The 18,000-nt window shown below is 45.8% G+C and overlaps 1 long non-coding RNA gene across 2 annotated transcripts in view; it reads left to right on the top strand.

The window, feature by feature from the left end:
* Positions 1-15,792, top strand: part of LOC309808433 — a 43,634-nt gene extending 27,842 nt beyond the window's left edge. For both annotated transcript variants that reach the window (XR_014294745.1, XR_014294746.1), the window contains one exon: positions 12,422-15,792. This is a non-coding gene — a long non-coding RNA (uncharacterized lncRNA). The remainder of the gene's footprint in view (positions 1-12,421) is intronic.
* Positions 15,793-18,000: the final 2,208 nt, after the last annotated feature.

Raw genomic sequence — 18,000 nt, 5'->3', positions numbered from 1 at the left:
AGGCTTCAGTAGTTGTGGCACGCAGGCTTCAGTAGTTGTGGCTCGTGGGCTCTAGAGCACAGGCTCAGCAGTTGTGGCACACGGTCTTAGTTGCTCCATGGCATGTGGGATCTTCCCGGACCAGGGATTGAACCCGTGTCCCCTGCCTTGGCAGGTGGATTCTTAACCACTGCGCCACCAGGGAAGCCCTCAATTTGCTTTTTTATAGCCATTCAGAGAGGGGCAAATTAGTGCGAGCCCTTTTCTCCTTTGGGTGGGGCACAGTGAGGAGAGGATAGGCTGAGGAGTAGGTGAGTAGCCAACATCAGTGCTGTGGATTGGAGGGTCCCAAGCTTCCAGCCCCAAACCTCTGACAAACTCCCAGCCCTCACGTCTCTCCCACCCACCTGCCACATCGTTTGAAATATGCCCTTACATGCTCATTCTCTCCAAGGCAGTGCCAACTCTAAGCAACCATCCCAAAAAAGTTTTTTTTGAAAGATAACATAAGTAATACATGTTAATTAGAAAATAGGTTTTAAAGGGAGAAAAAAAATCATCCTTACTCCCACTTTCCTAAAGAAAACATTTTGGTGTCTATCCTTCCAGTTTTTTTTTTTTGGTTGTTGATTATATATGTATTGATATTATACATATACAATGTTACATATATGATGTAATATATACACACATAGATATATGTGTATATATACATGTATAGATATATGCATGTATGTATTTATTTCCTTTACCAAACTGTGATTATATTAAATGTTTTATAATTTGTCCCCCTTCATTTAATACTACCATTTCAAGTCAGTAGTACACATTTATGTCCTCATTTTAAATAGCTCTGTGGTCTTTGGATAAATGGCTTATCATAATTTATTTAACAATCCAGTATTGTTAGACATTTAGGTTGCCTAATCAGCTGCTGTTGTCGTCGACACCTCCAGGACATTCCTCATATACACCACTCTGAGCACCTGTCCCATTATTCCTTAAAACAAATTTCCCAGGCACCCTATCTTGAAAACAAATTACAAATTACCAGCAGGTGTTGTAATCACTCTTTAGTAGCTCAGTGTGAATTTGTTCAGAGGCTCCTTTTTTTAAATAACAGTTATGAGTCCTGAAAGGAGGTTTGTTTCCTGTGAGGGTGGGCGGGTGTTTGGGAGAAGAAGGGGACAGAAGGAAGAATGTCTTGGGGGCACAAAACAGAACATCAATAGAGGAAGGTAAGACTTGGTGCCATGGGACTAACTGGGAATTCTAGGATCCGACTAAGGATGTTGGATCAAATACAAGAAAAACAACACCCTGCCCCCTCAAACAAACAAACAGAAGCCCAGACAGCAGAGGTGGGAAGGCTTCAACATTTGCCTTCCTGATCTGCAATTTCACCAATTCTGGAACCTTGGCATAAAATCTTAGAGTAGCCATCTTTGTCAGCATTTTGGAAAATAACTTAGCAATTCAAGAGCCAGAAAAATATTCATACTACTTGATTCAGTAACAGTACTTCTGGAAATACATCCTAAGGAACTAACATCAAGGAAAGATAAAGCTATGTGCATAAAGATGTTCCTTACAGAATTACTTAAAGTAACAAACTTCTACTCAGTGAAAATAGTCAAAAGTTAAGTAAATTATGGTATAGCTACCTGCTAGAGTAACATGTAGCCATCTGACATTTACTAGCTGTGTGATCTTGGGCAAATTATTTAACCTTTCTTATCTATTACATGGGGGTAATAATATTTGTTATTGCAGACTTATTGTCAGGATTAAGTGAGGTAATATTTGAAAAGTACTTAATATGGTGCCTGACACATGATCAGGTTTGAATAAATAGCAGCTAAGTATACAAAGTATATGTTGCATTTATGGAAATTAGTGCAATATAAACAAAAGTTGCCTCCAAAAACATAACCTGCCTGTCAGTCATAGAGAATGCTTGTGTCTGGAACTGTGTATCTTTTTTGTCTCAGGATAGACTTTGTGACTTCCCAGTTTCAAGACAAGGAGACTCAGTCATGTAGATCCCCAGAGGTGTCAAGACTTAGAGTCTATCTTTGCTTTAAATGAAATTAATGAATGCCTGGGATCCACAGTAGAATGACAATGTATTTACTTACTGAGAGAAATATAAATATCATGTGGAACAAAGACACCTGACCCAACACTATGATGCTTTCTCTCCCAGAGGCAAGGAGCAGAGGAAGCCAAAGCAGAAGGAGAAGCCACGACGTGGGATGAAATTATAGGGAGCATCGGGACTTCCCTCGTGGTCCAGTGGTTAAGACTTCACCTTCCAATGCAGGGGGTGCGGGTTCGATCCCTGGTAGGGGAGCTAAGATCCCACATGCCTCGTGGCCAAAAAACCAAAAAACATAAAACAGAAGCAATATTGTAACAAATTCAATAAAGACTTTAAAAATGGTCCACATCAAAAAAAAATCTTTGGGCCTCCCTGGTGGCGCAGTGGTTGAGAGTCCGCCTGCCGATGCAGGGGATACGGGTTTGTGCCCCGGTCTGGGAGGATCCCATATGCCGCGGAGCGGCTGGGCCCGTGAGCCATGGCCGCTGAGCCTGTGCGTCCAGAGCCTGTGCTCCGCAACGGGAGAGGCCACAACAGTGAGAGGCCCGCGTACAGCAAAAAAAAAAAAAAATCTTAAAAAACAAAAGAAATTATAGGGAGCATCAAACCCTAAAGAGAGAAGCAACTCAAATGTCCATCGATGGAAGAATAGATTTTAAAAATGTGGTATATACATGCAGTGGAATACTACTCAGCATACACGGGGTGGGAGGCAGAAGCTGGGGCGAAGTGAGATTAGCATCGACATATATACACTACTGAATGTAAAATAGATAGCTAGTGGGAAGCAGCAGCATAGCACAGGGAGATCAGCCTGGTGCTTTGCAATGACCTAGAGGGGTGGGATAGGGAGGATGGGAGGGAGTCTCAAGAGGGAGGGGATATGGGGACATATATATGCATATGGCTGATTCACTTTTTTGTACAACAGAAAATAACAGTACTGTGAAGCAATTATACTCCAATAAAGATCTATTTTAAAAAAAAGGAATGGAATTCTGAGGCATGCTACAACACAGAAGAACCTTGGAAAATTTTATGCAAAGTTAAATAAAACAGACACAAAAGGACAAATACTGTAGGATTCCAATTATATGATGTACCTAGAATAGGCAAATTCTTAGAGGTAGAAAGTAGAATAGAGGTTACCAGGGGCCGGGGCGGGTGGCGGGGAGAAGGGGGCGGGAATGGAACTTACTGTTTTACAGGTATGGACTTTCCATTAGGGATGATGGTAAGCTCCTGGAAATAGATGGTAGAAATGGCTGCACAACACTGTGAATGTATTTAATGCCACTGAACTGTATACTTAAAAAGGGTTAAAATTTAAATTTTTATGTTATGTATATTTTATCATGAAAAAAATCCCCAAAACTTAATGAGAGGCAATGTAGCATGGTGTTAAGAGCATGGGCTCTGATGCCAGGCTGTCTGGGTTCATGTTCTGGCTCTACCTCCTTACTAGTTATGTATTGTTGGGCAAATTACTTACACTCTTCATTACTCATCTCCAAAATGGGGGCCATAATAATGTCTACCTCCTAGAGTCATCATGAGGATTAAAATGAGTAGGTCTATGTAAAGTTCATAGTGCTAGAACAACGCTGGGCACATAGTCCTATAAACTGCTAGCCAAAAAAAGAAAAAGTAACTTTCTTGGTTTTTCATGAGAAATCAATATGATGGGGATCAGAAATACTCAGTCAGCGGGACTGGAGTATTATCTTTGTGCGGCAGATCTACAGGGAGTCATAAGGTTTCTTGACAAACATGGAACCAGAAAAAAGGAGTTAAGAGAAATTGTGTATCTAGTAGTTTCCAGCTAAAACAGCCTGATTCTATCGTAGGGATTGTCCTGCCAGCAGAACTGGAAACACTCAAAACCCATTGACTAAAGCTCTGTATCTCCCAAGAGGGTGCTGGGCAAAGTGTCTGGGGCTTGCTTTTGTTACTGTCCTTTGACAGCACTTCCAAGATTGACTGGTTCCTTTCCAAACATGTGAACATCCCAACTCCTTTGGGTGACCTGCCCCATTCTAACATGTATTGTCTCTACAGTTTAGCTCCTTGAGAGACTTCTATTTCTCTGGAAGGATACATGGAAAAAACCAGCAGACTGATTTATTGGTAGTTGCAGAATTGTGAGTGAAATATTTTGAGTTCTGTTGCTGGAGCTATAGTGGCTGTAAAATTTTTTTTAAAAAGATTTTAAATAAATTATTGTTGTCCAGTATTTTCCCATTTGTAAGCGATTTTCAGTTGGATGTGTCTGATTGTTCAGAGCATTGCATGCAGCATGAATAATGAGAAGTGAAAGGGATGCTGGATCATGCCACTGGGTCCCATATTCATTCCAGGCTGTAACCCATCTCTGGGTTGTAATAAGGAGCTTGATGTAGTGTCTGAATGTATGATGAGCCCAGTTCATTTGCTTTTACACTCTGGTAAACAGCTGTTGAACTTCTCCCTCTGAGTGGTTCATTCTTAGCCTTATATGGCTTGGAGTATCTTCAAAACCAGCAATGCTGTGTACACATGTATGTCTGCTGCTGCTCCTCTTAGGTTGTAATTCCCAGATGTGGCTCCATCTGAATGAATGGGTGGCTTTAAATCTTACCTCACCGTAAGCAGGGGCTGGATTTCCTTGGCTGGTGTTAAAGTCTGAGATGATCTCTACTTCTTGTGCTTGGCTGGTAAAGAGAGGAAGGCAGCAGCCATGGCTGGGCTTCCCTAAAGTCAGACTGTCAGTATGCTATTTACACCCCTTGAATCTAACTGAGCTGGGGTGCACAGGTCAACCTTCTATCTGTGTTTCTGTGTCTGAGGACTTTTTTTTTCAGAACTTCAGCAGGCTAGAAGTGCTGGGGAATTAACACTCTGAGGAGCAGCCCTCAAGAAAGGATTCTTGGTAACTGGGGAATAAACATCCCAGCTTCCTCACCACTGGATGGGATCATTATGAGACATGTGTTTTATATTGTATCTCCCATTTTTTCCTATGGGATTAAGCCTCAGTTGGCCACTGTGGTCGCTGGCTCAATACGCACTCCCATCTTTCCCACTCTCCCACTGCTGGTGCCTGAACCTCCCAAATACACTCATTGAACCTGAATTCCTGTCTCAAGGTCTGCTTCTGGGAGTACCCACGGTAACATACACGATGTCGAGGAAAGAGCACAAGATTTAAAGTAGAAGACCTGGGTTTAGTCCTGGCTTTGTCACACGTTACATGACTTTAGGTAACTGACTTCAATCTCTCTGAGTTACAGTTCCCGTAACTTTTATAAAAACCAGAGCGTGGGCTTCCCTGGTGGCGCAGTGGTTGAGAGTCCGCCTGCCGATGCAGGGGACACGGGTTCGTGCCCTGGTCCGGGAGGATCCCACATGCTGCGGAGCGGCTGGGCCCGTGGGCCATGGCTGCTGAGCCTGCGCATCCGGAGCCTGTGCTCCGCAACGGGAGAGGCCACAACAGTGAGAGGCCCGCGTACCACAAAAAAAAAAAAAAAACAAAAAAACAGAGCGTAACACTTACTTCATTCATTGGGTCGTTTGTAAAGCCTGAGTGAGAACACGTAAGAGGAGGAGCTGAATAGGATCAAGGTCTTTCAAGACGGCCATCGTGTTGTTCCGTGTGGCTCCGCCCCTTCCCCTATTGTCTGCAGTGAGACCCGCTAAGTATCCTCTACACTCTTCTCATCCTTATTCACACGAATACGCTGTGTACAACTCAGGTGAATCAGGATGGTCATGAAAAACTTCAGCTTTTTAGTATTTTTGTGGCTAATTCTTACTTTATAATTCTTTCCATCCCTATTTTTATTATGAAAGTTCTCAAACATAAAGAAAAGTTGGGACTTCCCTGGTGGCGCAGTGGTTGAGGGTCCACCTGCCGGTGCTGGGGATGCGGGTTCAATCCCTGGTCTGGGAGGATCCTGCATGCCGCGGAGCGGCTAGGCCCATGCTCCACGGCTGCTGAGCCTGCGCTCTGGAGCCCGTGAGCCACAACTACTGAGCCCGTGTGCTGCAACTGCTGAGGCCTGCACGCTGGAGCCCGTGCTCCGAGGCGGGAGAGGCCACCGCGATGAGAGACCCAGTCACCATGGCAAGGGGTGGCCCCCGCTCGCTGCAACTAGAAAAAGAGCCCACACGTCGGTGAGGACCCAACACAGCACCCCCTGCCAAAAAATGAAGAAAAAAAAAAAGAAAACTTGAAAGAATAATCCAATAAACCCTTGACTTGAATTCAACAATTGTAAAAGTTTTGCCATATTTGCATTATTTCTTTGTCTATCTGTTTACCTCTCTATTTTGCTATACTATTTTAAATTATTTTCTAGACACCATGACACTTTGCCCCTTAGTTCTTCAATATATATCCCAACGAGGCCAGTCTCCCACATGCACAATACCCTTCTCACACCTAAGCAAATTGACCCTAATTGCACAATATCATCTAACATTCTACCTATACTCAAATTTCCAATAGTGCCTGGCATGTCTTTTATAGCTTATTTATTTTTTTAGCCAGGATTCACTGTAGGTTCATTGCAGAATGAATTTGCTTAGAAACACCAGCCTGGCTCTGATTCTGTGCATGTGTGTATGTTTGTGTGTGAGCTTGTGCAAACCTGAAGAGTGCATTATGGTTGCCCTGAGCATTCTTTCTCACTGGAGTCAGACTTTCTGGGCCTTGGGTGACAGTGGGACAAACCTGAACCTTGTCTGGATGTGTGATCTTGCCTGGTGACCTCTGCCAGCAGCAGAGGGCTCCAAGCAGCTGGTGTCTGCCGAGGCTGCCAGGCCACTCATGTCAGGGCTGCACTAACCACTTCTGTGGCCGCCTTCAGTGGTCACCTGCCAGACACTCATACAGAAGTGCTGCTAGCAATGTCAGCCGTCACTTGAGGAGGAAGGCATCCTGCCCACTGATTTAATTAGAGAGAGGTTTTTATCCTTTTGGGGGGAAAAATCCAAATTATTTGGCAGGTAAAATGCCTACTTAGACGAGTCAGTATAAGCTGTTATTCTACATTGGCTAATGTTCTTCTGTCTCTGCTTGTCTTCACAGAGATGCTGAAATAATGGAGACAAAAGGTGATGGAGTTCAGAGAGCAAGGATGTGGACCAGAATAATAGCAATAAATATTTACTGAATGAAAAAATCAAAGCACGCGTTTGCGGGAGGCCTCCTATGTGCCATCACCTTGCTTATTCTCCACAGCAACATTTTGAGATAAGTACTATTTTTTTTTTTTTTTTTGCAGTACGCGGGCCTCTCACCGTTGTGGCCTCTCCCGTTGCGGAGCACAGGCTCCGGACGCGCAGGCTCAGCGGCCATGGCTCACGGGCCCAGCCGCTCCACGGCATGTGGGATCCTCCCGGACCGGGGCACGAACCCATGTCCCCTGCATCAGCAGGTGGACTCTCAACCACTGCGCCACCAGGGAAGCCCTGAGATAAGTACTATTATTTCTATTTTATAAATTAGAAACCTGGGATTGCTAATTGGCTCAAAATCACATAGCCAGTAAGTGGCAGAGCTGTTATTTGAACTGTTATCTGTCAGATTGCAACACCCATGTTCTTGAACGAGAGCCCTGGGCAGGAAGCACTGTGCTCAGCCTGTACTTAGGCATCTCCAACCACACACGTGGCTGCTGCTTCTTGTTAACACCTGGCACAGTGCCTAGCACATTGTCGGCGTTCAGGTCATGTTTGTTGAATCAACGTCTCACCCAAGATAGGCATACAAAAGGTGAATACCAGCTAGATTCTCAGGACCCCCTTTAATTACAGTGACTCATAAACTCCCAGCCAGATCCTTTTTGTTTGTTTTCTGTGTCACTGTCTCTGTGTACCCTCCTACTCTCCCCAGATATTCTCCCCAGCCCAAAGCAGCATCCTCTTATTTTGCTATTTTCTACAAAAACGAGTGCCCAGTGCACTAGGTGCTGGTATCCCTAGGCCCCAGTGCCTTTTTTTCCCAACAAGCCTTTCTTAGAGAAATGCCTCCTTACAGGAATTAGAGGAGGATGTTCTTTGCAGTTTCTAGAAACTGTGTTCTTGGTTGTCTATTCTCCCAATAGGCACCCTTGGGCATTTACCTGGGAAGAATAAAATGGAAGGTGTTGTCACCAGATCTGGAAAGGCCAGCTTAGGAAACAAATGTCTCCCAAGGAACCAACCAGAATCTAAATTCTGCTTCATACTTTATTTTATTTATGTATTTATTTTTATTCTTTGGCCACGCAGCTTGTGGGCCCTTAGTTCCCTGATCAGGGATCAAACCCGTGTCCCCTGCAGTGGAAGGGTGGAGTCCTAACCATTGGACTGCGAGGAAAGTTCCTGCTTCATACTTTAGACCATATGAATTCTGCTCTACCAATGAGTGAAGGATCAACCCATTTATGGAAATAATATCTGAGAGACCTAACAGCTTCCAACAAGCTCTCATTCCCCCTGGGACGTGGAGAGGCAGCCATGAGTGTCAGCTCCCTTAAGTCTGGAGACTCAGAAGCTGTTTGAGACCCTCCCTCAAAACCCACTCCCCATCCTCATCTCTTTCCATCTCAATTCAGGCTGGGACAGGAGGGACCCCAGGGTGCCAGGTGGGGAGGCAGGCTGATGGGAACACACCTACTGTTGTGTGTGGAGAGGTGACACTAGGCTTCAAGGGTGGGTTTAGAGCTCATCTGGGAACGTGGAGGAGGAAACCACAGTATGGAGAGACTCCTACTCTATAACTAGAAACATGAGGTGCATGGCCCCTGCCTTCATGGGGCTTACAGGCTACTGGGGGCTACTGGAGGAGACAGACAAATCATGAGGCAACTGCAACACCGTGGGATGGGGAAGTCAAGGGTGCTAAGAGAGGGCATCCAGGAAGGCTTCCTGAAGGAAACAACATCTAAACGGGCAGGGGATGTATAAGCAGGCATTAACTGGACCAAGCTAGAGGAGTGGAGGAGAGGGGAAGAATGTTCCAGGGGAAAGGAATAAGATGATGATAGAGAGGGGGGGGCTGGAACGTAAACTGTGTGGTAAGAAGCACACGATGAAGCTGGAGAGGAGGGAAGGATCCCAAACAGGACAGGCCTCGGGGCCTGAGGCTGGAGGTGCGGAGGACTGCTGGAGGGTGACAGGTCTGTGCTCTCAGTCCTCAACAGGAGGATGAGAGATAAGGAAGGAGATGTGAGGAAGCTGAGTTAGGACGTGTGGGGGAGCTGTTTAGCTATCCTCTCCGCTGTCCTCCATCTGAACAATTCCTGCATGCATTGGACCCCGTGGGCAAATTTAACTTAAATCTTCCTGCCAGAGCCTTCTTCTTTTTCTATACTATTTCTTTTATTCACGATAGCACCATAGAGTCACTCAAACTAGAACCTTGTATCAGGACTGACAAACAGATTAACACTTGACATCGACTCCAATCAGTTGGTGATGTCTGCCTGGTACCCTGTGTTGAGGAGGATTCTGAGGCCAAGTCATGTCTCAGGGGGAAGGAGTCCCATGGTTACTGATCCTTGCGATGAGCAAGGGACGGGCCTGGGGACCCCAGGGCCTTGTGTCAGTAGACCCTGATGTAGAGTCACCTGGCCTCTTTCTTTTCTCTCACCTTTCCAATGCAGTGGGTTACAGAGTCTTGTTTCCCTAGTTCCAATTCCTTTCTCTCCATCTCTACCGTCCCTTCTTAGTTCTGGCCTCCTTGATTCTCACCTACCTATATCATCTGTATCACATGTATCACCAGGCTCCAAGCCGTCTTGCCCACTGCCACAGAGCAATTTTTCTAGGCATACTCCCACACTGCTGAAAATCTTCAGCTGGCTCCCCATCACGTACAGGATAAAATCTAGAGTCTTCAGCTAAGACATATTAGACCCTTGATGATCTGGTCCCTGTCCATTGTTCCATCTCATTTCCTGTCACTCCCTGACTTCTTCCTTAGGTAAATATTCCAGGCACACGGGCTGCTTATAGTTCCCAGTAGGCTATGCCTCCCCAGGTTTTAGCCCATGCTATTTCCTCTGCCTGACAGACCCTTCTCCACAGCCCTGGCTCTAGGCCCTTGCCTTTAACATGCTAATATGGTGTATCACCTCCTCCAGAAGCTTTCTATAAGCTGGCAGGTTTCTCCCCCTCACCTTCCCAAAACAGAGTTAGTGGTTTCTTCTTCCATAGTGTTTTATAGACAAAGCTATTATTACTCACCTCACTGCCTTTGCCCCTATGTGCAGTTTGTTCATTCATTCATTCAGCAAATGTTTATTTAGAAGCTTCTATAAACCAGGCACTGCTCTAGGGGGCTGGAGATAGAGTGATGAGAGATAGAGTGAGGAACCTAACAGCCGAAGTCCCTGCTTTCAAGGGATTTACATGCATGTGCGTGTGTGGAGTGGGGTGGGTGTACAATATGCAAATGAACCAATATATCATTTAATGTCAGATGAAAGAGAAAACCAAGGCTGAGAGGAAGTGGGGTGCTGCTCTGGCTAGGTTGGTCATAAGAGACATTTTTGACCAAGTGACCTCTGAGCAGAGATTTGAATAAAGCAGAGGAGGAAGACAAGCTGACATCTGGGGGAGGAGTGTTGCAGGCAGAGGAAAGCGCGTGCAAATGCCCTGCTGCCTTTACCAGAGATGCATGAGGACCAGCAGGAAGTAAATGAGGCTGGAGAGGAGTGAGTGAGAGAAAACATGTTAGCGTCAAGGTCAGAGAAGGAACAGAGGTGAAGGATTAGCATATCGGTCCTTCCAGAACAGCATGAGGCCTTTGGGGTTATTCTGTATGAACAGGGAAGCGTTTGATGCATTTTAATCAGAGGAGTGATATAACCTGCTTTGTTCTTTAAAAGCATCAGGCTGGCTTCGGTGGTAAAAATATACTGTAGGGATGAAGGTAGAAGCAATTCTCCAGGCCATAAGGATGGCACGGACCAGAATGGTAGCAGTGACGGGGATGAGGAGAGGAAAAATTTGTGATATATTTTCAAGGTGGAGCCAGTAGGATTTCCTGACAGACTGGATACAGGAGAGAGAGAAGCAATCCCTCAAAGGTGACTGCAAGATACAGCAGCTTAACAATTCGTTTGCATGTCAGTATCCCCATCTGGATCAGTGGCTCTTAATCACCCCTCCCCAACACCACTTTTCTTAAATTCTGGATGCCTTTGAGAATCTGATAAGAGTTATATTTTCTCCCTGAAAAATTCAATGGGCACATATACATAAACTATGTCTATCATTTCAGAGGGTTGTAGGTCCTCCGTATCATACGCATGAAGCCTGGGGTCAGAGTCCCTGCTCTAACCTCTGAGCTCTTTGAAGCCAGACGCACCGTATTATTCATCTTCATTTCCTGAGGAAAGTAACCTGAAGACAGTCACTGCTCAGGAAACGTGCTGGAATGAATGAGTGAAAAACAGCTGCTTCTTTATTTTAACTCTTTAGGTTAAGGAAGCATGTCTTATTTACACCTCTACTGGTAACTGGGGCTATTATTCCAATACATTAATAACTGAACCAACAAACGACAAAGCTGGGGAGAGGGGAGAAGGTAAAAGGAAGCAAGGGAATTGCGGCAGAAAGGCATTTTTAAAAAACGTTCCTTTCAAAAAGCGATGGAGATACCCAAGGGAGGAAGCCGTGTAAGTAAAAGGGTAATCATTCTACCAGTAACACTGGGACATTTTCCACCTGAGCTGCAGGCAGAAGGAGCGGCTTGCTTCAGAATTTCTGTAAAAGAAGGGGGAGATTCTGGGGTCCTGGTTGCAGCCAAGCCCCAGGCTGGGCATTCAGAGGGAGGGAGGGAGGAAGCACTTGTCCTGAGCATCCTAAGCTCAGAGATCACCTGCAATGGGGGCAGGGGCCGATGGAGAAAAGCCTGATGGCATCAGGGACCAAGACACCAAGATGTCACCTAAACTCATCAGAAGCAGGGTGATTTGAAGTGATCACCCTGGCTCTCAGGAGCCTGAAAATTAGTTGTGAGGAAAAATTGATCATGCGAAACCAGTGGCCTTCTAGGGGTTGCTAAGAGGATATTGTCTAGACAATGGCCTTTCTTGTTATGAATTTAATAGGAGCCTTATTTAGAAGTTGAAGAAATCCAGGAGGAAGTTTCCATCTCCTTTCTAACAAAGGAGTTAGAAACCATAAAAATAAATAAAAGCAGTTCTGAATTGTGCAGATTAGGTCTGTTATTCCTGAATCTGTCCATTGACCATACTGATGATTCCAATTTAGCAGACATTTATGGAGTCTGGCCCTATCCTGTACCGTATTGCCTTTAATCCTGATAATGCCCCATTAAATTGGTATTATTCCTTTTCCCCTTTACAGGTGAAGGATGAAGGGTGTGAGGCTTGGAGACGTATGCATGGCTAGAAAATGGCAGAGCAAGAACTGGGACCCAGATATGGCTGACTCCAAATTCAAGGTCTCCCATTCACAAGGCAGCCTTTTTTTAATGCCTACATGCTCATTCAAGAGAAAAACAATTAGCCCTCTTTTGTCCTGTGAGTCAGAGGGAGGTTGGAAAGGGCTGTCCGCTCATCCTTCCTCCCAGCTTACACATCTTGCAGAAGAATGCCACGGGAGCCCCTGCCCTGGTGCAGAGCCAGGCCTAGCAGGCAGCTGCCAGGGAACTGGGTTCCAGCTGCCCGAGTCCTGCTGGCGGTGTCTCTTCGGACCTTGTCTGATAGCTCCTGCTTAAGAAGCCAGCCTGGAACACTGCTCCTGTTTGGAGAGGAAGAATGTTCTCGTCTTGCCCTTTTCTGGGATGAGGTGACTGGTCCAGTGGAGACATAGCAATCAGAACGATTAAATTCAGATCTTGTTCATCTTACTACCTGTGCCCAGGGGCCCGAGGATTAGTTACAATTTTGGTTTTCATTTTCGTTTTGCCTCAAAGTTTAAAAAGGCAACATGGACTTTTTGATGTACAGCAAAGAGCAAGAGAAGGAGGTGGGGGCACCTCAGGAGAGAAAACTACCTGAGTGTCTAATGTGTGTCTTCTGAGCTTCTTACGGTAAACAGAGCAGAGCTCCCAGACGGGGAAAAGAACCTTAAGAGGCTCTTGATAGGAAATACGTTGCAACTTGTCACCCAACCAATGGCTCCTAATCCTCTTTCATGAGCTGAAATCCCCTTGAATCAGATTATAAAATTCCTCTTGGTAGAAGGCACTTCATTGAAAATGCAAAGCCCTTGACTTGTGAAAGAAAACAAACACTAATTTGGAATTTTTTTTGCCTTAGGAAAGAAGTTGAGGGTAGACACCTTGAAGCAACCCTGCTCCTGCCTTCTCACCCCTCAGTTCCGGGATGTGTGATAAGCACTGAGGTCTCAGGACACAGGGCATCCCCCCTGCACCCACTTCAAGTCAGTCAGCATCTCCATGGGAGCTGCTACCTTGATTTATTTAAAAAGTTTATTTGAAGCATTTAGCAATGGGCAAAGAAAACCCTGTTTAGAAGCCAAAGAGCCCTTTTAAATGACCTGTTAATTGGCTCAAAGCTTCCCTCCATGCAGGAATGATTGATTGTAACTGGCTAAAGCCTGTGACCTGGAATTGGATTGACCAATGTCAGTTGGCAACTCAGGGGGAAGACTGGAGATAAACTGGCAACTGCAAAAGATTGGGGGCCAGCGGGGAGGGCGGTTGCTGGCATGTTTTCCCCGCTGACTGCAGCTCAGATAACTCTCTTTGTGGACTTTATGATCTCTTCCTAGACCTGCACTCCATCTCTGTCCTGTTTCTGTGGTCTCCGATGACTCGATGCTGTGCCTTCTTTCACCTCCTGGCTGGTCGTTTGGCAGGAGCGTACCTGGAGTCTGCTTGGCTGGAGGTAGGGAAGTGGGGTCTGGGAAGAGCTGGGCCTCGCTTAGGAGCAGCAAGGGGTCTCTTACCCCCCGTGCCAGCCCCAGGGCACTGCCCGTGGGATGCCACTGACCATCTCAGCACTCAGTGGTGGTAACCCAGATGCACTGCTGTTTAGTCACTTTGCGCTAATATTGTGCAGGTTTTGTAAAAGTCTGGCAATTACGCTATTTCTTTAATCAGCTGTGTTAGGATCTGCTAAATCTGCGCTGCCTGTGTACTCTTAGGAGCCTTTTGATCATAAAGAAACAGGAACTGTGAACTTCAAGGAGCACATGGGTCAAAGGGTCTCGCTCTCCCTTTATTTCCCATCAAAATCAATGCCCGCTACCGCCCAGCCTTCCCTACACTGCTTCCTGCCCCTAACTTGTACCCCAGACGTGGCAGGGCTTCCTTGGTAAAGAGAGGCTCTCACAAGCTCATAGGGACACAACTTTCTCTTGCCTTATCTGGATAGGGATGAAAAAGTTTCTCCCAATTTCTCAAACACTTAAAAGTTAAGCAAATAAAATGTCTAAACAAAGCGGGACTTCAGACAGAGGATTTGCTGTCATTACCGGTTCTCTTCTCTCAAAGCACGTCTGAAGCCTTTCTCTGTGGCCAAGGAGCCAGCCCGTCTGCGCCCGATGAGAAGAAAAACATTGTATGGCAGAGCCAGGAGGTTCTGCACCCCTAGGCTGGGGAGATTCCTGAGAGTTGCCAACTCAGGTGGGACAAAATGGACAAAGCATAGAGACTTTATTTCAATATACTCATTTATTTAAACATTTCTTTCTTTTTTTTTATGAGCAGATAAATCCATGCACATGATGCAAAACTGGAAAGATTCCCAAGAGCAGACAATGAAAAGTCAGTCTTTTTTTTTTTTTTTTTTTTTTTTGCCTCTTCTTGGCCCCAGCTAATCTCTGTGGAGGCAACAGTGCGTGGGAGAGATTGGGAACAGGAGACAGGAGTCAGATGCTCAGCTCAGAGGCCAGTGTCACAGCCTGGGAGGGTGCGAGGAGGCAGGAACCGGGGGAGTTGATGGGACCACCACTACAGACGAGGCTGACTGGAAGTGAGGACGGGGATGGGGAAGCAGAGCATGTAACATGTCAGGAATGGAGACCCCAAGAATAGGGAATTGGTTACTGAAGGCAAAGGAGGAGCCTGGATGAAAAAGGCAAACCCCAGTGGACGACAGGACAATGCCAACTGCAGGGTTCGGAAAAGTGCAAAAGAGGCAGAAGAGGGCACAGCAACGTGGAATTTGGTTTTCACAGAGCAGGTGAAGTTCTGCTGGGTTTTGAAGACCACATAGGATTTGTACACAGGGGCTCATGAGAGGGAGGGCGTTCTAGAACATGGGACCAGCGGAGCCAAAGGTCAGAAGGTCAGGCTGAGGGACAGTAAGGCAGACGTTTAGCTGTAAGGCAGGCTGACGTATCTGAGTGTGCAAGAAAATAGAGCTGGGCCAGATTACAGAGAACTCTGAGAACTGGCCAGAGATATTTGTACTTGAGACTCAAGAATAAATTTGGGAAGATGAAGAAAATAAAGCGTTTCCTAATGAGGTTTTACAAGTGTCCTAATGATGTCCTATTTGGACACCTCCTTGGTGAAGCTTTCTTTGCCCTTCTCTCCAAAAGCTAAACCTTCCTCCTGTGCTTTGTATCTACTTCTGCTTTTCTACTCATTCACCATTGTCATTACTCACTTACATGCCTGGCTTCTCTACTAGAGTGAGTGTCTTTCTTATTTCCCATTTTCATATTTCCAGAACCACCAATAATAATAACAGCAACCATAATAGCTATGATTTATTGAGTGCTTACTATATGTCAGGCACTGTTTTATGTACCTTACAAATATTATCTTAATAAATCCTTTCAACAACCCTATGAAACAAATACCTATTATTAGCCCCATTTTACAGATGAGGAGACTGAGGCACAGAGAACTTACTTGCCGAGGGTCACATTGCTGGTAGGTAGCAGCCAGGATTTGAACCTGAGCTGTTTAACTACAGAGTCTACATTCTTTATTATTTTGATAACAATGATAACATTTGTGGGACACTTGGGAAGGACCAGGGATGGAGAGTGTTTTATGTGTAATAGGTCATACGATCCCTCAACAGTCTTAGGGGGGAGGTCTTATTATTGTTCCCTTTTGGCTGATAAGAAAACTGCATCTTAAGTCATGCGTAAGTCATGGAAGAAGAAAGCAAAAGGCCTGGATCCATGGCCCCAGACTCTTAGACATTGTTCCATACTCCCTTCCAGCACACAGTATGTGCTCAGTAGATATTTACAGTATAAATAAGTGAATGAAATGGAGGAGGGAAGGAGTGAAGGAAGGAGGGAGGGACAGAGGGGAGAAAAAAGGAAAGAAAGGAGAGAAAGAAACAGAGGACAAGAAATCCAACAGGCCATGGTGCTCAGCTACCTCTCAAACGCAGTCAGTGCTGGCAATGCAAATGGTCCATTATGTAAATGTTGTGAAAGAGGGCTCTGAAAGTAAAACCTTGAATCAAAGGAAACTCCAGATCATCACCAGTGGGTGGAGAAATTCTTGGGAGTAGAAAGAGCTTCCTAGAGCCCAGGTATATAAGCCAGCCATGGATTTATTCACCAGTCTTGACACACTGCCTTGGAATAGCAAATTATAATGAGTATTGGTTATTTAAAAGTCACCCACACTCAAGAGGTACCTCTTTTGAAACGTTTCTCCGGGTTTGGTTGTTCTTAAGAGATACCATTAATCTCTATTATTCTGTGACCCAATTTGACCATTAAGATGAATGAAGACTGAAATGGTTTCCTTTCTTCAGGAGGATGTTTTTTGGTTTTATAGATAGCATGTGAGCGTGTGTGTTCTGTTTCTCTCTTGCTGTCGGCCTCAGGAAGGGACGCAATTTCTGCAGCCTAGGCAGGCCTGCTGGAGATAATTTTCTTAGTTTAATTAAGCCATGCCTGGTGGATTTTTCTACCACAGACAGGAAGGCCTCAGTTTAGCACATTAACAGTAACCATATTTTCCAAACCCCAAATAGGGGCACAGTGTCTGGCTGAGCACCGAGTTCTGCTTTATGAATGTAGTCATGTGACCTTCTCACCAAGGCACACAAATGACATCATCTGTCACTGGCCACGTAATGAATTGCCTTTATGGAAGGTAAAACGGCAGGATGTTGGGGACACCCAGGAGTACAGGGACAAGTGGTCCTTGGACCTCCCAGAGCCAGTGGTCTTGAAGAAGAGCAGGGATGGGGCCTCTCTGCCTCCACAGATGGAGTGGGCCTTGGTGACATGGCATTGCTCATGGTCCCTGTGGTTAATGAGCTCACTCTTGGGCGGCCGGCCGGTCTGCTGCTAGCTAGCTGCCAGCCTCTCGGGCTGTGAGTCAGCCGTGGGCTGTCACTTGATCCAGCCTCCCCAACCCCAGCAGGGCAGCCTGCAGCTGGAGTTCAGGGAGGCCCACCCTGCCCAGGTCGCTGCTCACTTCCCTTCCCCAGGTGCCTCGTGGGGAAGCAGCTCCCGCTGATTTGAATTCAGGGCATTGTTAAGAAGCCCCTTGTCACACTTGTCACACCCACAGCTGTCCCACCCCTGCCAGCGTAGGCGAGCCAGCCCTGGAAGGGGACTCGCTGCACACACACAGAGTTCTTTGAAGCACTCCAGAGATTTCACTGAATTAACATCCTTTGTCCTGCACATAATTCCAGTGGAATTAGTCAGCTTTAATGGGTAGCATCTCATCCTACTTCCCTTTCTGCCTGGAAGTACACCCACTAGCCTCTCCCTCCAAACCCTTTGTTTTTCAGCTCCAGGTTGGTAGCTATTCAGTCTATTAACCCTTGCACAGCCACGTTGGATGAGGAGGGGGCTGGGAAAAGATATGCATTGAGGTTTACTAGGGCAGGAGCCTTTGTGTTATTATCCTGTTGAATCTTCACCATAGTCCTTCAAGGTAGGAATTATTGTCCATTTTCTAGATGAAGAAACTGAGGGTCAAGCAAGTTATATGTAATTTGCTCAAAGTCACAAAGCTGGTAAGG

The sequence above is a fragment of the Mesoplodon mirus genome (genome assembly GCF_964341445.2).
Source record: "Mesoplodon mirus genome assembly, chromosome: 7".
Lineage (NCBI taxonomy): Eukaryota > Metazoa > Chordata > Mammalia > Artiodactyla > Ziphiidae > Mesoplodon > Mesoplodon mirus.
This window is presented reverse-complemented; position numbering and strand designations above follow the sequence as displayed.